Here is a 22,212-nt window from a genome sequence, read left to right as displayed (position 1 = left end):
GGGAGCCTCTGAGGCTAGCAAAATCTGCCTGGAAACGTGGGGCCCATGGAGACAAGGAGAGAGCTTTGTCGCAGTGTGTATAACACTTTAAAAACACCCAAGATGACAAGAAGGTCTGATTTTTCCAGTTTCCTGTGCCTTGTATCATTTACACTTCTAAAAACTGAGTAGAGAGGAAATATTGTCCAGTGGTTCAGACACAGTCCCAGACTGTAAAGACCTAGGTTCAATTCCCATGACTTCCAGTGTGGCTTTGGGTAAGTCACTTTGTCTGTGCCTCAGCTTCCCATCTGTAAAATAGGGATAAGAACAGGGATAAGAGCACTTTCCTACCTCATAGGGGTGTTGTTAGGATAAATAAGTTAAAGATTGCAAAGTGCTTTGAGATCTATTGATGAAAAGCACTATACAAGAAAAAGGTACTATTAGTAGGATAGATCTGGTTGGGAATTTTTTGATGGAATGTTTTTTTCAAACGCCAATTTTGTCAAAACCAAAACTTTTTGCCGGAACATATTGGTTTTCATACAAAGCTTTCTCAGGTTCAACATAACCTTTCTTGGGGGGTGGAAAGAGAGATGGAGACAGAAATCCTAAAATAGTCAATAGTCCAGTGGCTTAAGCATGCTCCTGGTTCTCACACATTCCAGGGAAATGTCCTAACCACTGGGCTATTGGCTATTTTGGGGTTGGTGGGGCTTTGATTTTTTTTTTTTAATTTGGTGGGGAAAAAAATCCTCAAAAGGTCTCTGTTTCATTTAGATGCAGAACAAAAACAAATACTGATTTTTTTCACAAATGGAACTTGTTTTCCAGCCAGCCCTAGTTCTGAGTTGAAGTAAAATTTGGATTTGGTCAGATTTTATATTCTCTTTGCAAAGTTGTAAACAACTAAATCATGTTCAAGGCAGTGGAGGATCAGGCCCAAATTCTGTGCCCAAAGATTTTCCAATCTGATACAACATACTCTCATCTTCCCTCCAGATACCTGTAACAGATGAGGGGTGCCATCTGATCTTCTACAGATTGGATTTGTTTTCATGTTTAATTCAGTATCTCCCCTCCACAATTTTCATTTTCTTGAAACTGCTGCAGAATTTCCAGTCTGTTTATTTTTTTCCATGAAAAAACATGAGAGCATCTCAGAAACTAGGGGGGCCTTGTTGCAGAATGTAGGTCCAGCCTGACAGAGAATACACAAGGCCTTGTTGGTTTGAACCCCTATGGAAACTCTACAAGTCTGTATACATGCTGATTCATTTTTATCTAGATAACAAAATATGCATAAGCTTGGAAACAGTTCTTGGCTAGTAATCAATACACTAATTCCAGAAGCCAGGTAGTTAATCTCAAATGCTTAGCATTCCAGAAAATTAACCCAGGAGACACAGCGGGAACCTGGATCATCGTCGTCTTTCATAAGTGTCACAAGTCGGTATCTAGGTTGTTCCGCCATCTAACTGCTACATCATCAGAGGTAGCAAGGTGTTGCCATCCACCCTCCTATCTTCTAATTGTGCACTCCTCCACCACATGTTTGACCATCTGCATTGTTGCCTCATGGTCACGTTGTGGGGGAAAAAAAGGATGAGCTAAATTTCTGCATTCTAGCAGCTACTATGGCCATTCCAGTCAACAGCCCATTAAGCCTAATCCAGGAGGATATGTTTACTGTCTTTTCATGGTGATCCCTGTGTGAGTGGTATGAAGTGAAATAAAAGTAGATAAAATGCTGAACACAGGATCGAGTTCTAAATGACAATCAGCCCAAAGAGCTGTCCTCCAATGAGACCCCTTTCAATGCAGACCCTAGCACTGGGGCCAGTTCTCAAGATCCTGCATTTTAATATTGAGGAATATTGGTGATGAAAAGGGATATCCTCATCCATCTAGCTATAAACTTTGAAGCACATGTAATCTTGCTTCAGGAGATACACTCCACACCAACATGCATCTTTCAGTTCCTGGCTCATGGCTCATCCCCATCACAACCAGTATGGGATGGCATTTTATGTTAGAGAAGGGCTGGCTGCTCTCACCGTATTGACATCTGGTCCGAATGGCATTGTAGAATAGAATGCTATAAAAGGTGAATGAGCTTACACTGATTAATGGCCATAAGCCTCCATCAGTTAACTGGTCAACCCCCATGCTGCCCACCTTTCCAGGTCCTTTGATCTATTGTGACAACTTCAATTCCTGCCATGTCAACTAGGGATACTCTGACAACAACTCAGATGGACAGAGTCTGATGGAGTGGGCATTAGTCGCTGACCTACAACTCCTCTGTGACCCAAAGCAAAGGCCAAGCTTTCACAGTAGCAAATGGCCAACAGGCTTTTCATCCAGCATCTCCTTTTCATCTCATGGGCAACCACCACCAGTGATCATAGAGGAGAAGATGCTTAAAGCTTTTTCAAACACTCACCATTGGCTGTCTTTGATCACTATAGGCCTGTGAATATCAATAACAAATAGTATACGGAAAGCTCCATGGAATTTTCAGAAAGCTCAGTGTGAGGTCTTTCAAGCGGAACTAGAAATGTCTGTCACAAACTGATTGAGCTGGACTTGACATGACCAGCCAATATAAATTATTCCTATTCAGTTTTCTGCAAATTAATTTAGGTAGCTGCTAAGAAATCAATCTGTAGAAGCTATTACTGACAGCATACACCTGGATGGTCATCAGAAGCAGTTAAGCTCTACCAGGAATTTAAATCTACTGGTAATGAACAGGAAGCTGTTAGTAAGAATAACATTCATTCAACTGTTGGATCAAACCCAGTGCACTCGATGGAGAGAGAAAAAGAGTCACAAACGTGGTCTTTACTCATTTTAGCTGGAAAGCTTAGCAGACCATCAAAAGACTTTCCAGCCTCAGCAAAAAGGAGTTTCCAGTTACTGCAAATGTTTCACATCCCAACCAGTGGCTAATGGCCACACACAGAACTTGGATAAGTCTTTCAGTCATGCAATCAAAACTGAGGTTACAGAAAAGTGGTATGCTCTAGTGTGGATTCAAACTTGATGCTCCGTTTTCAGACAAAAAGCTGCACACCGCGATAATGCTTTTGAAAATAGAAAGGCTCCACATCTGAATTATATCCATATAGAGGTCCTACCTCCCTGAGGCCCAAAAGCTGGCTGCTTTGGTTCTATTCAACCAGTGTTCCCAGGACAACTGCATCCTAAAATTCTGGCACAGAGCATAGGTTGTAGCCATTCTGAAACCAGGAAAACCTATGGCCTGGGAGAGTCTCCAGGATTGACCAGTTGATCGCGATCGACCACTGATTTACAGCATCAAAAGCACTCTTCAGCCTTCACCCTGACCCAAAAACTCCGCAGGTTTCTTTCAGGTCAGCCACCATGCTTTCAGGGTATGTCGAAACTGCAATTAGACAAGGGTGGCCGTGCCAGCTGACTGAGGCTTACGGGGCTCTGACTAGGGTGACCAGATGTCCTGATTTTAAAGGGACAGTCCCAATTTTGGGGGCTTTTTCTTATATAGGCACCTATTACCCCCCACCCTCTGTCCCGATTTTTTTACACTTGCTATCTGGTCACCCTAGCTCTGAAAAAGGGGCTGTTTAATTGCAGTATAGACGTTCAGGCTTGGGCTGCAGCCCAAGCTCTGGGACCCTTCACCATGCACGATCCTAGAGCCTGGGCTCCAGCCTAAGTCCAAACAGCTATTTAATAATTGTATTAAGATAATGTTGAAGTAAAAAGAAAACGGTACAGAGTTTAGGCATAGAAGTTTCTGGTTATCAGGGAATAAGGTACAGATTATCAAGGGGTGAGAAATTCAGTTTAGGAGCGGGTGGCATAAGAAATACATAATCTGCAATCTCCCCGATTGGGGGTAAAAGTTTAACAGGTCAAACTACAGACACTGAGAGATGGGGGTATGTTGTCCATATAATGGCTACGTTCATTGTGGAGTATAATGAGCGGATACGATGATGAGGATGGATCTACCCTCATTTGGTGGGATTTAATGTTCAGTGAGTTTATGGTTCCAGTTCATATGGTCCAATGGAAAAAGTCTCTCAGTCCCTTTCCCATAGTTGATGCACGATGTCGTACCGGCTCACACCTCCTGGTATTGTCGGTGGCCGGTGAGGTGTTCAATGTAGATGTCCCTGGACCATCAGATTGTGTCCGAGACCATGAGGCGCCACATGAGCTGGGCGTACCGTCGATCGATCCCGCAGATCCGCAGCACACACTCGTTGCAGGGGTCCCAAGCACACAGAGCTCTGACAATCAGGGCATCCATCTGCACCTCGTAGCCCTTCGCTCTCAGGTGTCGGCCGGGGGGGCGTATTTTTCCACCTTACGAGCTCGGGATTTGCGGAAGGCCAGGGTCCTGTTCTCGAAGGAGACCATGATGTCAATGAGGATGATCTTTTTCTGGGCCTCGTCGGTGACTACCACGTCAGGTCGCAACTGGCTGTCCGTCCCGGGGATGGTGGAGTTCACGGCGACCTCCCCCAGGCGCGGTGCGATGGCTTTCACCAGGCGGTCCTGGATGGCTTTGTGGCGCAGCTTCCTAGCTCTGGAGTGGGGCTTGCAGCTGCACAGGACGTGGAGCAGGGTCTCGTTGGAGTAGCCGCACTTCCTGCAATGCTTGTCTCAGTTCCCATGCGGACGGCTCCATTGAGCGGGACGCAGTTGAGCCAGGCGTGGTGGATGAACCACCAGTCAGCAAAATGGGTGAAGCTGCTCCCAGCGAGGAAGTGGTTGCTGGCGTCCCACTTGCTGGTCAGTTCGAAGACTTTACCCTGGTCCGGTTTACGCTTCAGGGTTTCCATGCACTGCGAGTGGATGGCCGCCTTCAGGGTCCTCTCCAGCATGCCCCTGGCACTTGGGGTGACGATGGTGTTGTTGTCGGACCTGATCTGCGGTACCAGGACTCCCAGCTCCTGGCGCTCCACACACCACTCCCAATGGCAACCGATGCGCTTCCCCAGGCGACGCATGGCATTGCAAGCATGGGACCACAGTGAAGTGATGTCACCACCGTCCCGTCCAAATTCGCCATCCAGAGAACCGCTCAGGAATCTGGCGGTGTCTTGGTTGGAGGGGTCTTCTTTGTTGCGTCATGGAGGGCATTTGCTGCAATGTTCCTTATCATGGCATCGGGACATGTTAGCAGGCGGAAGGCGTGGGTGATCACCGCGATGTCACACAGCTCACCCATGCGGGGGACATTGGCACCGCCACGCCTATGGGTGACATAGACCAGCTCGTTGCTGGCTCTCTGGGGAAGGAACAGCCACTTCTTCACCAGCTGCCAGACGATCTTGTCTGCCTTGTTGAGCGGTACCTTCGCCACGGCAGATCCCCTTAGGACAAACGAGATGCGGGGGATCAGGAAGGTGTTCAGGGCGTTTATCTTCTGCCACGGTGCTAGCAGGGAGGCGTTGATCTTGGTGGCATCCTGCAAAATCTCCTGGATGGTGTCCTCGGGTGTCTGCCGGACAGCCCCTAAGCCCAAGTCAGCTGGTATGGGCCAGCCCTGGGTTTTTAATTGCAGTATAGACATAGCCTAAAGGAGCAGCTTAGGGTTTCTTGTCTTTCCTCAGTTTCTTTGTGTTCTGCCATCACAATCTCTCTCTCTCTCTCTCTCTCTTTCACACACACACACACACACACACATATCCTACCCAAAACAATATTTGGCAACTGCTCCTGGGTGGGTTCACATACTCTTTGTTTTAGGTAGGGCTTAGGCTAACAGTTATGTTAATTGAAGGGTGAGTCTACACCTATCAGTTGTATCCCATAACAAGGTCACCTAGCTCATAACAATATAAAGGAAGCCTCGAAGTTTGTTTGCTCTTTAAGAGGGGCCCCTGTGTTCTCATCTTTTACTTCAAAAAAAATACCAGGAAAGTCAAGGCTGGTCTCCCCTAGTTTCACTGGAGGACTTCTTGCAGAGGTCTTGCGTTTGTTGTGAACTGCCATACCTTCATCAATAGTGTTGGATGTTTTAACAAAGACATCTTTTGTTTCAAAAGCTCATTAGGCTTTTGGTTAATGAAAAATCCTTCCCCATTCAATCACTCAGTCTCTTGTGATGTCGTCATTTCACTAGTTCTACAGTCACCACAGAGCCTTCAAGTGTAGACAACACCTGAATTCTTATATGTAAAAACTAAGAACTCTTCCCCACCCCTTTTTTTGTTAGTTTGTTTTTGCAATAAACTGTTCCGGCCTTCTTTGTACATCCAAACACAGTAAAAAAGGCACACGTCCAAACTTTTTTCTCTGCAGGTCACACTGAAAAGAGTATTAACATCTCTCTCATCTGTTAGGTGCCACTTTTTAATAAATATTAGATTAGAAGGTAAGTGCTCTAGTGTACATTTTAGCCATCAGCACTTAGGAAGTGGACTATCAATGGTGGACGTAAAACAATTCACCTATATCTGAATAAGAAATCCACTGATACACTCAAACCTATTTATTCACTAGTCAGGTGTTAGGAAACTGACCATTTTATACCTTCACAATTATTTTAGTATACATCTCTGCTAGACAGATCTTCTTAATGTGAATCTGCAGTGATTTTTGCTACTGCCTTAACTACAGAAAAATTTACTTAATCAGACTCTGAGGAAGTTACAAAAATTGCCATTTTGAAAAGATTCCTGAAAAATGTTTTGAAAATACCATTCATATGAATTAGTCAACTGTATAATCATGACATTTTAATGATAAAGGTGGCTTTATTAAAATATACTTTGCAACTGGAGAGACAGTTTAAAGCAGGAAGTTTCCACTACTCTTTACAGTAAATTCATTCATTTAATACTCCCATTTCTTGCAAGGCTGAGCGCTCCAAAAGTGCCAGAGAAGTGCACACTGCCTCTGAAATTCCCACCTTATATTCCAGCAGTGATCTTCTATTCTTAAGAACTTCCAGGCTTGCCAGCTTTCTCAGCTCACAATATGGTTATTTCCTTCATTATTTTATACTTATATTTTATATATAAATATATATATATTATATATCAATATTTTTTGACATAAAAGTTTAAAAAAAAAAGGAAACAGTGGCCCAGATTTAAAAAAAACACAAGCTTAAAGTTTAGGATCCTAAATGCCTATTTAGGCACCTAAATAAGTGATCTAATGTTCCAGCATTTATGAAAATAAGGTTATGTATTGGATTTAGAGGCCTAATTTTAAACTCCTATTTGAAAATCTTGCCTGGTGATTTTATCGTGTTTCACATTAGCTCAAGTTATTAAAACAGCATATTTTATTATAGTTTCCCAAGATCGGTGAGAGAAAGCTACCTTTAAACCATTTCATTAAGAATCTGAAATGGGCTAGTAATCATATCATCATAATCACAGCACAGAATACTCTAACAGATGAAAAGAAAATTAATCTAAACTTATTCTGTCACTGCTTTCAAATCACCTTATAAAAGTGTTATAAAAACATTATGGCATAGTACCGCTAATGAGAATCAGCTATTAGGAAACCAAGATTCCCTCTCTCCACAAATTAACAGAATGTGCTTTTCTCCACTAGAAAACATGGAAAGATACAATAAATCAATCAATAAGAGTTAAAAAATGGTTCTTTGGAAAAAATCTTCATTATTTTATGCAATAATGGACCTTTTAAAAAGTGTAAATATTTTATCAGAAGCACTAATTTTAAATGCTTACAAATTATATTCAGTATTATGCAAATAATTATTTTTATGTTTTCTAATACTAACCTTTCCAGAAATGATTTTAAAAAAGTCTTATTAGATCTTCTCCTAGCTTAATTACCCAAATGAAATACTCATGCCAAACTAAGTATGAGAATACAAAATACTAATGTGCAACCTGCCAAGGACCAAATGTGGGACAGAGGCCCAAAATGAGTGAGAAGAAAAATAGTAGTATATGAAACTTTAAATCATGTGGGATTAACTATTGGAATTAGCATTTTTATAACCATGATTTCATGATTCTGCATTTCTGATTCTAATAATTTACCATAAAGTTGAAAACTACAAGGGGCCACATCCTGCAATGCATTAGGGTAATTTTATCTCTGCTCCTTTGGTGGAAAGCTGCCCCAAAGACAACATAACCAGTAGAGGCCACTCTAGCTACAGGCAAGCCAGGCATCTGCCTAGGATGGGAGATTTGGCCATGATGCAGAGGCGACTGGGCCAAACCTGAGTGGTGCTGTGACTCTGTGCACCCGGTCACACCACCACTCACTTAAATTTGGCCCCACTGCCCTTCTGTCATGCTAGGGCTGTAGATTGCCTTAAGCAGTCTCTGTTAACCAGTCATCAGAGGCTCTCCTCCAGTGGCATAGAGCTGCTATAATGGTTCCTACACCACCACCCCTTCTCACATGGAATGGGTAGGGAAAAGGGGAGTGGCCAGAGTTTCCTACACTCTGGCTGCAGTTCTGGCCCCTGGGAGTGGCTGGCAATTTGTGTAATTTAGGGCAGCTCTAGCTTGTGCAGTGCAGATCAGTCCACAATAAGAGGAGAGCAAAGGTGGCTTTCCTAAATCCCATACAAGCTTTACTGCATATCCTGAGCAGTGATTAAAAAAAGCTCAGTAAGAGAGTACAACAGTAGCTTTGTAGTGCTCCTTCAGTCTCTGTTATCCCGCAGCTTCTTCCATGCTGAATGTCAGTGAGGTACTGACTCCACTAACAGCAATTCCAAGCATCCCTATGGACCATTTTTATATTTATTTATAGGCACTTCTATTGCAATCTTCACTGTAGAATCTGCACTGCAATGTGGTAGTTGGGGGACAGAAGCGTAGGGCCAGATTCTCCAGTGTGACTAATTTATAGATTCATAGACTATTAAACCAGAAGAGGCCATTGTGATCATCTAGTCTAACCTCTTGTATAACGCAGCCCATAGGACTTCCCTGAATTAATTCCTGTTTGAACTGCAAAATATTACATATGAACTACCGTACCTAGTGAGGTCTCACAAGAGTCAGTCCTGGGTCTGGCACTGTTCAATTTTTTCATTAATACTTAGATAACGGAATGGAGAGTATACATATAAAATTTTCAGATGACACCAAGTTGGTAGAAGTGGCAAGCACTTTGGAGGACAGGATTAGAATTCAAAACAACCTTGACAAATTGGTCTGAATTCAACAAGATGAAACTCAATAAAGACAAAAAGAAAAGGAGTACTTGTGGCAACTTAGAGACTAACGAATTTATTTGAGCATAAGCTTTCTTGAGCTATGCTCAAATAAATTTGTTAGTCTCTAAGGTGTCACAAGTACTCCTTTTCTTTTTGCAGATACAGACTAACACGGCTGCTACTTTGAAACCTGTCAATAAAGACAAGAGCAAAGTACTTCATTTAGAAAGGAAAGACCAAATGCACAACTACAAAATGGGGAATAACTGGCTAGGCCGTAATATTGTTGAAAAAGATCTGAAGGTTATAGTGGATCACAAATTAAATAGGCCAACAATGTGATGCAGTTGCAAAAAAGACTAATATCATCATGGGGTGTATTGTATAACTGTCCCACTCTACCAAAAAGAAAAGGAGTACTTGTGGCACCTTAGAGACTAACAAATTTATTAGAGCATAAGCTTTCGTGAGCTACAGCTCACTTCATCGGATGCATTTGGTGGAAAAAACAGAGGAGAGACTTATATACACACACACAGAGAACATGAAACAATGGGTTTATCATATACACTGTAAGGAGAGTGATCACTTAAGATAAGCCATCACCAACAGCAGGGGGGGGGAAAGGAGGAAAACCTTCCATGGTGACAAGCAGGTAGGCTAATTCCAGCAGTTAACAAGAATATCAGAGGAACAGTGGGGGGTGGGGTGGGGGGGGAGAAATACCATGGGGAAATAGTTTTACTTTGTGTAATGACTCATCCATTCCCAGTCTCTATTCAAGCCTAAGTTAATTGTATCCAGTTTGCAAATTAATTCCAATTCAGCAGTCTCTCGTTGGAGTCTGTTTTTGAAGCTTTTTTGTTGAAGGATAGCCACTCTTAGGTCTGTGATCGAGTGACCAGAGAGATTGAAGTGTTCTCCAACTGGTTTTTCAATGTTATAATTCTTGACGTCTGATTTGTGTCCATTCATTCTTTTACGTAGAGACTGTCCAGTTTGGCCAATGTACATGGCAGAGGGGCATTGCTGGCACATGATGGCATATATCAGATTGGTAGATGCGCAGGTGAACGAGCCTCTGATAGTGTGGCTGATAGAGTGGCTATACTTCAACAAAAAAGCTTCAAAAACAGACTCCAACGAGAGACTGCTGAATTGGAATTAATTTGCAAACTGGATACAATTAACTTAGGCTTGAATAGAGACTGGGAATGGATGAGTCATTACACAAAGTAAAACTATTTCCCCATGAAGAAAAGGAGTACTTGTGGCACCTTAGAGACTAACAAATTTATTAGAGCATAAGCTTTCGTGAGCTACAGCTCACGAAAGCTTATGCTCTAATAAATTTGTTAGTCTCTAAGGTGCCACAAGTACTCCTTTTCTTTTTGCGAATACAGACTAACACGGCTGCTACTCTGAAACCTATTTCCCCATGGTATTTCTCCCCCCCCACCCCACCCCCCACTGTTCCTCTGATATTCTTGTTAACTGCTGGAATTAGCCTACCTGCTTGTCACCATGGAAGGTTTTCCTCCTTTCCCCCCCCTGCTGTTGGTGATGGCTTATCTTAAGTGATCACTCTCCTTACAGTGTGTATGATAAACCCATTGTTTCATGTTCTCTGTGTGTGTGTATATAAATCTCTCCTCTGTTTTTTCCACCAAATGCATCCGATGAAGTGAGCTGTAGCTCACGAAAGCTTATGCTCTAATAAATTTGTTAGTCTCTAAGGTGCCACAAGTACTCCTTTTCTTTTTGCGAATACAGACTAACACGGCTGCTACTCTGAAACCACTCTACCAAGGGGCCATAACTCTCAGCACTGGTAAGGCCTCAGTTAGAATAATGTGTCCAGTTCTAGGAGCAACACTTTAGGAAAGATGTGAATAAATTGGAGAGAGTCCAAAAGAGCAACAAAAACTATAAAAGGTTTAGAAACCCTGAGCTAGGAGGAAAGGTTAAAAAAACTGGGCAGGTGTAGCCTTGAGAAAAGACAAGTGAGGTAGGAGACCCAGTAACAGTCTTCAAATATGTTAATGGTGGTTATTAAGGGTATGGTGATCATTTGTTCTTCGCTGAAGGTAGGAGGAAAAAAAAAATCTGCAGCAGTGGAGATTTAGGTTAGCTATTAGGAAAAAACTTTCTAACTGTAAAGGCAATTAAGCTCTGGAATAGGCTTCCAAGGGAGGTTGTGGAATCCCTGTCATTGGAGGTCTTTAAGAACCAGTTGGACCTGTTCAAGATGGGCTACGAGGTTTACTTCATCTTGATTCAGTGCAGGGGGATGGGTTGGATGACTTCTCAAGGTTCCTTCCAGCTCTACACTTCTATATCTTTTAGAAAAACATTCAATTTCATTTTACGATTTCCACTGATGGAGAATCTACCACAACCATTGGTAAACTGTTCCAATGGTTAATTGACCAAACTGTTAAAATGTTGCACTTTATTTCTAGTCTGAAATTGTCTAGAGTAGACTGAAGAACCTTTTATCATCATCATCATCATCACCACCACATTACTATTCCCCATGTAGGTACTTACAGACTGCGATCAAGTCACCCCTTAATCTTCTCTTTGTTAAACTAAACAGATTGAGCTCCTTCAGTCTATCACTCAGATATGTTTTCAAGTCCTTTAATCATTCTCATTGCTATTCTGGGAGCTCTCTTTAATTTAATTTATCAACGTCCTTGAATTGTGACACCAGACCTGGACACAGTATTCCAGTAGCAGTTGGATGAATGCCAAATACAGAGGTAATTCTGTCTATAGAGTTGGTGTATCCAGCCTGTGCCAGGGGAATCCTTCTGTACCACACAGCAAAAGTAGAGACTCCTATGCCACCCCCTGCCGACGGGAACATGGCCAGAGTAAAAGAGACATTGCTGAAATGCCCCCTACTCTACACTAATCCTGGACTGCCGTTTCGGACTTTTACAGCTGTTAACAACCTGTGTAGCATAGAACAGCACTTAGTTTTCTCTTACTTATGACAGTGTAAGTGGCAGGTGCAACTTGTGAATCACACCGTGGATAATATGGGAGATATGAGTGGCACTTTGGGCGGAGAGGCCCTGGAGGAAAACCCTAGCAACAGCCACACAGAGTCAGCAGGAGTCAGTCAGCATTTCCACACAACTTCCAACTGGCAGGGGGCAGCAGAAGACCTTGCCACCCCACTATAAACTGCATCAGGCAATAGGTGATCACTTCTTTGGTCTTTGTTGCATCTAAGACAAAACAGAGGAGCTTGAAGCAAACTAAACGAGGCTAAATTCAGCAGGTGCCCTTTCAAGCATTTGCAAATGTTTCTAGAATCAGAGGTTGAGTATCTCAGGCCTAGATTTTCCTTTTCATTCTTGTCAACTTATTCTCTGAATACTTACGTCTTACCCAAGGGGGCTAGGCCAGACCCCTTAGCTATACTTCAGACGTTGCCCAGATCAGTTTTAGTGCAGTGTCTTGTCTTCTCTGATGCTATGGCCTACCACAGAAATACTGTTTAACATCTTAGGTGTTAGAGAGGAGTTATGGAAGAGAAATAGAAACAATAAGTAGATTATCCTGAAATGTAAGCTTCTCACACAGACACAGTGGAGGGGATGGTGAGATTGGAAATTCCTAACATTCCCAGCTGGCAAAGAGTGAATGGAAAATGTTATGCATGCATGCCATTCACAGATATGATTTAGCATTTTTAACCTTGAGTAGTTTTCCCTCCATACAGCACAGGGCTGTAATTCTAGTACTAAGGAAACTTTTTTAAAAAATAGTTATATATATCAGTATTTTACAAAGATTTGAAAATCAGTAGATGTCACTCCCACAAATATGTACAGATTACTCATCTTCTTCTGGACCCAAAGTTCAATAGGACAGAATTTTTTTTAAGAAATCTTTATAGGTGATTGCTAGTCTATCAAACCAGTCCAGCATTTTCTTCTCTTATTCATTTGTCAGAGTTGACTGAAAAAGCCTCTTATTCACTCATATGCATTGCCTCCAAAAGATAAGAGTTCTTGCAGTAAGAGAAAAAAATATATACCAGCATTTTAGGAGAGGATATTTAAAATAAGCAGAAAACAAAGCTTTGAAATATTTTAGAAATGACAGTGTTCAGCCCTTATCAAGATCAGTCATTAAGTGAAACATCTAGTGACATTAAATCTTTATTCTGAATTATTGTTCTTTGGTAGTCTGCATGTGAGGGGTTTTTTTTGTTTGTTTGTTTGTTTAATGAAAATATACACACACATCAAGGTAGTTACCTAGTTTTATGATCAGTCTTACAAGTGTAAATGCCATGTTGCCTTTATTTGCTTATTTATGGTGACATTCCCTCCCCACCCCCAACAAAATAAAACAAAAACACAAACAAACAACATGAAATTGTGACAGAACTCATCTGTTGTCCTACCTTAGCAGCAGCTGTTAGAAGCCTGCATAAATCTGTATATTTGTTATGGCAGATATGGCTTGTTTACAACATGCAAGGTATACAAAGGTGAGAGCTGCTTTCTACAGAAAGGGCAGAAGAGTCCTAGTCTGAAGCCCTAAGGGCAGGGCTCAGGTTGTCTTCACTGAAGAGTTAACTTGAGTTAATCTACATTTGAGTTAGGCCATCTTGAGCGAGAGTGATCATGAAACAGCACTGAAGCTAAACAAATTGGCTTAACATCACAGATTGTGTTAGCAGCTGACAAGTGCTCTCTTGCGCTTTAGCCTATACACCCAGATAACTTGTGTTTAAAGGATGACAAGTACTCAAGCTAAGGTGTTTGCTTGAGATCGGAATTCAAGGTAGGGGCAACACTTCAGTTATAATTTGAGTTAATTCTGCAATGAAGACAATCCCTTAGATTATGCTACATTGTATTATGTTTGAGTTCTAATAAAGCTAAAGTCCAGGAACAGGACAAGTCTGAACTCTAACTCAAGGTCTGTGTATTCTGAGGATAAGTTATTAACTAGGCTCTTAAAAGGTATTTAAACACTGATTTCAATGGGAGTTAGCTTTATACTTTCCAGGCTCTGGCAGAGCAAGAACCCTGTGGCAAAAGCCCTGTTGCTGTAAAGGAGGGCAAGAGACAATATCTGATTCTCTGTTCAGAAGAAAGCCAGAAGTGTCTCAGCAAGTGGGAAAGACGTCAAATGAACTAGTAAAGTCTGTAGTTGTTTAGTGCATAGTGCTGCATTATTAGGAAGGCAACTGAATGAAAGCAGGGTTCTAGCTTCTGATTCTCAAGCAGGGAAAAGGGAGGACTAGAAAGGTACCGTCTCTCTCCAGCACGCCCTACTGGATGTCCATGAGCTGGCAATGAAATCAGGGAATAGAATTTTGCTAAGTGATGGGAGCATCCAATGGCTGGAAGTTGAAGCTAGACAAATTCAAACTGGAAATAAGGTGTACATTTTTAATGAGGTTAATTAATCCCTGGAACAATTTACTAAGGGTCTTGGTGGATTCTCCATTACTGGCAACTTTTAAAACAAGATTGGATATTTTTCTAAAAAGATCTGCTCTAGGAATTATTTGGGGGAAGTTTTGTCTTAAGTTATATAGGAGGTCAGACTAGATAATCACAATGGTCCCTTCTGGCCTTGGAATCTATGCACAAAGTGTGAATAGCGACTTGTCGGTGTGGGAGAGACTGGAGAGGAGGTCCCTGAGGGTGAAAGCATGAGTAAAAGCTACATCCATTTGGATTGGTTTTTTTAGCCACTTATGAAGTTATTGCATATGGAATTATGAAAATACCCCTGCACATGAATTCTAGCGGGGCTCAAACACTTGGATGCCCTTTTACTAAAAAACAGTAGCAAAAAAGTGTATACATACATTTCCTTTTCTTGGAAACATAGCCTTCTGGCTGCCACAATATTCGTCAGGCTGGCAAAATGGAAAATTAGCAGCAGCTCAAGGCATACAGACAAAAGCATTGTAATTAGAAGCTACTTATGGCATCACAAACTGAAATACACACTAATAAAAACATCCTTAGCTAACTTGTGATTGGTTGTAGGGGGCCAATACTTGCGCACGATAACAAAACTGTCACAAATTTTATCCATGCAGTTCAGGGCAGCACTGTAAGTGTGAGGAAAAGCACTAAGAAAAAAAGGCAAGCTGGAGGAAAAGTGACACTCTGGAATGTGGAATAAGTAGGATCATTTGACAACATATGATCACAAAAACTGAGACATCAGAGATTGATACTTAAACAGGGAGAAGCAAAGGGATGTTTTTAAAGATGCTGCTGAGGTTTCAAATCCTCCTCACTAGAAAGGGAAGGATGGCGCAACAGCTCTCTTCCCCCCCCCCCCCCGACAAAACAACCTACACTCTCCTCAATAAGTGGTACTGGAAAGTCACGCAGCGCTGCCAGAAGTCTCTCTGGAAGCTCAGCACATCCACTGTACAACTAATTGAGTATTCACTCCTATCCCTGTCAAGGCAGGAAGTCTGCTTCTGAACCCCATTTTCTAACATTCTCATCATACTGCAAAAATTGCTGTAGGCTTTTATTAAAACATTTATTAAAAATGCAGATTTAGGCATTGGAATTTTCCATCTAGCATTACTTATGCAGGTTCTTTTTATTTTTTGAAATCCCCTTCATGAATTAGGGGCAGAGCTGTGTTGCCAGTACTCAGTCCAAGCTTCGTGGCAGATTGTTATATGTTAGGCATGGAAATTTCTCATTGTTTGTTTTTCCATCTTTTTTCTAAGCTGCTTTGTTCTGACTACACCATTCTCTCCTTCCTCCACCCTTGAAGAAATGCAGAGATAAAACTTCTTTCCTCTTAGGCAGCTGCTTTGATTGGTCAGGGGCTCTGAAAAGGGAAACTACAGCATCTTTTCACACTTTGTGCTTAAATGCTGCAGAAGTGGAATGTGAAGCAGTCACTTGGCACTCCTGTCAAATGAGGAGTTAATAGTAACTCAGGCTCCCACAGGCGCTCCAGGGCAGGGCTAGGAAAGTAATTGCTTCAGGAACAGGAAGAAAGATGTCTGGAGAAAGGCTGCAAGTACAGCTTGTTACAATTTTCCAACAGAAAATGCCCTTTTTGTCCAATTCAAAAACTTGCCACAGGAATGTGTTTATTCTGATAAAATTTTTGTTTTGAAAAAAATTGAGATTAAGCATTTTGATAAAGTTGGACCTTATTGGAATGGAGCTTTTTGTTTTGAAAATATATTATATTCTATATTTATATTGATATTATAATGAAACATTTCAACTTTCAAAGGAAATGCTTCAATTGACCCAAAATGAAATTTTTCAAAAAATTTGCTTTGTGGAAAAGTTTGAAATTTGGCAATTTGTTCTGATTCGGAACTAAAACAAAATTTTGAAATTGCAGAATTTCCTGCTGAAAGGAAATTCTGGTTCCCATATAGCTGTAACTGTGAGTCTGAGTTAAAACACCCTGTGGTTCAGGGAAATAGCTTTTGTTAAGTGTTGACTTTTTCCATAATCTGGTTTTCTGTGACCAAGCTCTGGCTGGCTGGCTTGTGGGGTGACTGTGCTGAACTGCTTCTCCTGCTCCAGTTTCACACACACTGTGGCAAAAGTTTCCAAAAGTTTGAGCTGATACAAACAGCCATTTGGATGCCCATCTGAGGTTTCCAGTTCTCACTGCGATTTCCTAAAGCATCCATACAAGCATCCTGGCTTCTCAGAGATGATTGGAAATTACAACCAGGTGCTAAATGTAATTACACATGACAAAATTGCATCTGCTAATGAGGTCTGGACACCTACTGGTGAGCAGTCTAAATGCAGGCTAGTTTTAGACAGCATGACAGGAAGAAGATGGGAGAGGATGAGGAGGCAAGAGGACAGCGTGACCACATAGTAAGTGTGAAAAATCAGCATTGGGCAATTGGCGCCTATATATGACAAAGCCCTGAATAACGGGACTGTCGCTATAAAATTGGGACATCTGGTCACCCTACAAGAGGAAGCCCAAATATTGATTCAAATGCCACTGGAGGATCAAAGGCAGAGAAGGAAAGAAGTTGAGGGTGCAAAAGGACAGAAACAGACCTGCTCCTGAAGATGTTATGGAGGAACAGGCCTGCTGTTTGCTCCTTTAAAATGTGCTACATTTTCTGTAAACTTTAAGGAAGAAAATTAATCTATGCTATATTCATACTTTTAGTTAAGCTTTTCAGTGGCCTGATGTAGCCAGAACTAGTGCTCAAACAACTTGGGCACAGCCAAATGCCAGCTCTAATTAGCCCAACAGACTTGACTCTCGCCCGGCGGAGTGCCTGCATGACTATTTGAGTCTGCCCAAGTTTTGAATTTTTTTTTTACTCTCTGTATCAGTTTTTCCACCTGTTAAATAGAGATATTACTTATGCCTCATTGTAAAGAACAGTGAGATGGAAGGATGAGGAACCATTATGTATGGTTGTTATTATTAGCTCCTGTCAGAACTATTGTCTGTAGGTCTTAACTGCCACTTTAACTGAACCCCCCCAGAAGGGCTTTGTTCTGCAGTCGTAAGCTTTTCTGACTGCAGAGCCTGGAGGGGTGAGGGAGAAGGAACTCAATCCTTCTGTCTGATAGAGGGACTGGGGGTGTCCTCCCTTCTCCTGTCACGATTTACACTGCTAGGGGGAGGAGAGTTAAGTGCAGCTGCTTCTATTCCTGCCTTGCCATGAAATCTTCAGGAGATGCATAGGTGCTGGAACTAGGGGTGCTGCCACACCCCCTGGCTTGAAGTAGTTTCCATCATATGCAGGATTTACAGTTTGGTTCAATGGCTCTCAGCACCCCCACTATACAAATTGTTCCAGCACCCCTGGGGGATGTAGGGATCGTCCATCTTCTTGTATTCTTTCTCCTATTTCCACGTCCGTATGGGAAAAGGCGTGGTGGCTTTGGAGGTTGTGTGGAGTGGAGTGAAAGGCAGGGTAAATAGACCTCTGATTAGAGTCAGAGTGAACCAAATGGTGGTCAGCACATGACCATTATGCTTTTTTTGAAACCCGGGTGAGTGGGAAAGCAGTAGAAGAGCTTTCTGTACCATGGTGCAGATGTGGCAGCAGTTTGGGCAGCTGTAGAACTGCAGAAGGCACCAGGCCCTGATTATAATGTACGCACACACATGTTCTCACATTTGGACTTAAATTTAGAAGAATTAAGCCAAACCAAAACACTGTTGAGAAAAATATGTAAGTAATTTTGTTGCTAAGAACAGGAAGTGAGCTTGAACACAGTTAGAAAAAGTGTATGTGAGGTGCCTTATGATGCAATTTAAAAAAAAAAAAAAGCACGATACCTGCGTGGAGGAGTTTACCATCTAGTTTCAGACATTCTACAACATGGGACAATAAAGGTGATGGAGGAGAAAGATCAGGAGTGACACCAGTAAAAGTATGCAGTTACCCATTTAGAGCAGGCATACATCATGATGGAACAAAGGATTGTGTTGTTTGGGGGTTTATCAGCTGTGACAAAGTCAGACTTGACAGTTCTAAAAGAGTAGTTAAAGCAGGCATATTAATGTTAGAATGGTTAAAGCCTTTTTTCTTATGAACTGAAAGAGGTTACCTCAAGTTAATCATGGACACCTGAATCCAATTAAGGGCAGTCTCTGATCTTTGAAAACCTCTTCCAGTGAGAGAGAGAAGAGAAGCAAGCTGCAGAAGGGTTGTCTGCACTAAGGGGAAAAAGGCTTCTCTATAAAGAAAATCTTGCATTTATTTCTGTTTGGGGATGGGGGCTTGGTTCCCACCATAACTGGGCCCAGAGTGGGCAACTGGTTACCAGTAAGGCTGCAAGTTTGTCACAGAGGTCACTGATTCTGTTATCTCTGACTTTTGCAGAGGCCAGTGCACCTTGCTCAGGGACAGCTCAGGCAGCCCCTGTGCCAGGTGCTGCTGCTGCAACAGTCTTGGGCCCCTGCAGCAGAGTTTGGGTATGGGAGGGGACGGGGTTGGGGCATGAGAGAGCGAGGCAGGCTCTGGGTGGCACTTACCTAGGGGGCTCCCCAGAAGTGGCAACATCTCCCTCACACAGCTGCTAGACAGAGGCATGGCCAGGCAGCTCTGCATGCTGCCTCTGCCCAGGGCACCGCCCCCACAGCTCAGGTGCAGTGCCTACAGGTAGAGGCAGCACGCAGAGCTCTCTGGACACGCCTCCACCAGTAGCTGAGCGAGGAGGATGTTGCTGCTTCCAGGGAGCTCCCAGGTAAGCGCTGACCAGAGCCCACCTCATCCCATCCCATGCCCCAACCCTCTGCCCCCTCCCACACCCAAACTCTGCTGCTAGGCTCCCAGGCTACATGCCACTGCCTTTGCCCACCCCCCGCAAACAGCCTTATGTGACTCCTGGCCTCTCTCCCTTCCTGTGTGGAGAGGGCCAGAAGCCCTACTATGAGATGGTAATGGAAATATCCAAGGAGATTCTGATCAAGAGATTCCCTTTGTATCAAAGTTGACCAAGGAGCTGTGTGTGATACATTGAATACGGGCCCTATGCACTTCAGTTTACTATCTGGACTGATGGCATGGTCAAACGCTTCAGCGGAACACTGAAAAGCATGATATAGAAAGTAGCAAGTCAAGATGGAAAAAACTAGGATATCTTGCTATTCTACCCAATGTTTGCTATAAGGGAAGTACCCAGTAGGGTGACCAGATACAAAGTGTGAAATACCAGGACTGGAGAAGGGGGGTAATAGGTTGCCTAAATAAGACAATGCACCCCTAATATCAGGACATCTGGTCACCCTACTAATATGGTCACCATGCCTGTGGCATATTGGAAATTGCCAAGGAAGATTGGAAGGAAGAGCCTAATCAAGGAACCAATGTCATTGAACATGTCATGCAGATGCAGGACAGAATATCCCAAGTCATTCCAGTAGGGCAGGAACATATGGAAAAAGCCACAGAAGACCAACAAGTCTATTATAATTGACAAGCAAGGGTTTAGAAATTCCAGACTTCTGATCAGGTAAAGGTGTAGGCGCCCACAATAGAAAGCAAGCAATTGGCCAGATGGCAGGGGCCATACAAAGTAATAGAGGCCAAAGCAGGAGCAAACTATCACATTAACCTATTCAAGCCCTGGCAACACATAGAAACTTATATGGTCACCCTAGAGACACTACTGTGGGAAGATAAGCCTCAGGAATGAGTCAAAATATCTCCAGAGTTACCCCTGTACAGCTCCTAGAAGTTGTCAAGATGATTGAATGAAACCAGAGAAGCCAGCCAGAACTACAGAAGCACATCACGAATCCAGGAGTGAATGTAAAGCTTAAACCATACAGAATCCCTGAGGATAAAAGGGAGGAAATAAGTACAGAAATTAAGATGTTGGAGCAGAGAGTCAAAGTTTTCCATAGTTAGTGGTCCAGCCCAATCATTCTGATATCTAAACCAGATGGTACTAGAAGGTTCTACAATGACTTCTGAAAATTAAATGAGTTGTCCCAGTTTGTTTCCTACCCCAGATCTCAGATAGATGAGCTCATAGACCAGTTGGGAAAAGCAAGATTCTTGTCTACCCTCAACCTGTTCAAAGGCTATTGGCAAATCCCTCTAGCGGAAGCTGCCAAAGAGGAGACTGCTTTTTCTACACCAGAAGGCTTAGACCAGGACAGGTTCCTCCCTTTTGGATTGCATGGGGCACCAGAAACCTTCCAATGCCTCATTGATAAGCTATTACGCCCACGTACCAGGTATACAGCCACTTACTTGCACAATGATCATACACAGCCAAGACTGGGGGACACATCTGGAAAAGGTTGAAGCAGTACTGGATACCCTGAAGAAAATGGGTTTTACAGATAACCCATCCAAATGTGGAGTAGGGCTAGCTGAAGCCATAAATCTTGGGTTCATCACAGGGAGAAATGTAGTGAAATCCCAGCTGAACAAGTCAGAGGTGATACAAAGTAGATCAGAGTGTCTGTAGGGATAGTGGGATTCTACAGATAATTTATTCCCCACTTCATTACCAGGGTGCAAGAAATTTTATGCATAAAGGCAGCATGCAAAAGGGCAAAGAGACAATTTTAGGCAGACAAACAGGACATCAAGGCTTAAACTGGCATTATTAGCAGAGCAGAGAAGACAATGGGATAGTGTGATAAGAAGCTAGGAGCTTGATCAGTTCTTACACCAAAATAAATCCACTGGGCCAAATCCTGCTGCACAAAACCCTTCTTCAGCTTGCTTCCCATCCCTCTTGTGTGTCATTCTGACAGTGCAAAGAGGGCATTCAGTGAAGCCAGCTTAACTGATTACCTGGATTTTGGCCCAGTATAGGGGAATTCCCAGGAGTCATAGACCTGGCATACACAATACCCCCTTTTCACAACCCCCTAGGTAATGGTCGTGTCAAGTATGACCAGATGCTCAATGGCATTTTTCTGTTTGTACATAATGTGAAAACTTTGGAATGCTGCATCCAGTGGTGAGCTGGAGCCGGTTCTCACTAGTTCACGCGAACTGGTTGTTAAATTTTGAAGCAGTTTTAGAACCGGTTGTTAACCTGCTTCCCTACAGGGGGCACTGAGGCTTTGATGGGCTCCAGCCCGGAAGTGATGTAATTCCTCCTCCGGCTGCCGGGGGCACTGCGCTGCGGGAGCCATGTGGGCTGCCGCCTGGCCCTGTGCACGAGCCCTGGTGCTGCTGCTCCCCCGACCCCTGGCCCTGAGGCTCCCGCTGCTGCCTGGTGGGTCCCCAGCTGCTCTGCTGGGCCTGGGCTGCGTCCTGCTGCTCTCCCCGTAAGCACCCACCACCCTGCCCGCAGCCAGCCCGTCTCCAGCCACCCCCGCCGCACGCACCCCCTGCCTTGTTTCCAGTCCGCCCTGCCCCCCCTGCCTGCAGCCAGCCCCTGCTGCACCCCCTGCCCTGTATCCAGCCAACCCGTGCTGCATGCACCCCCTGCCCTGCCTGCAGCCTGCCCCTGTCTCCAGCCAGCCCCACACCCCCTTGCCTCCAGCCAACCCTGCACCCTCCTGTCTCCAGCCAGCTCCGCACCCCTTGCCCTGCCCACAGCCAGCCCCGCACCCTCTTGCCTCCAGCC

General features: G+C 43.3%; 1 protein-coding gene across 2 annotated transcripts in view; it reads right to left on the bottom strand.

Moving 5' to 3' along the window:
• RAB31 (RAB31, member RAS oncogene family) overlaps window positions 1–22,212 on the bottom strand; it is a 99,183-nt gene that overhangs the window by 26,776 nt on the left and 50,195 nt on the right. The gene's annotated exons all lie outside the window — the stretch shown is intronic.

This window comes from Dermochelys coriacea, chromosome 2, assembly GCF_009764565.3.
Source record: "Dermochelys coriacea isolate rDerCor1 chromosome 2, rDerCor1.pri.v4, whole genome shotgun sequence".
Classification (NCBI taxonomy): Eukaryota; Metazoa; Chordata; order Testudines; family Dermochelyidae; genus Dermochelys; species Dermochelys coriacea.
Note: the sequence above shows the minus strand (reverse complement) of the source record. Positions and strands in the feature narration are given on the sequence as shown.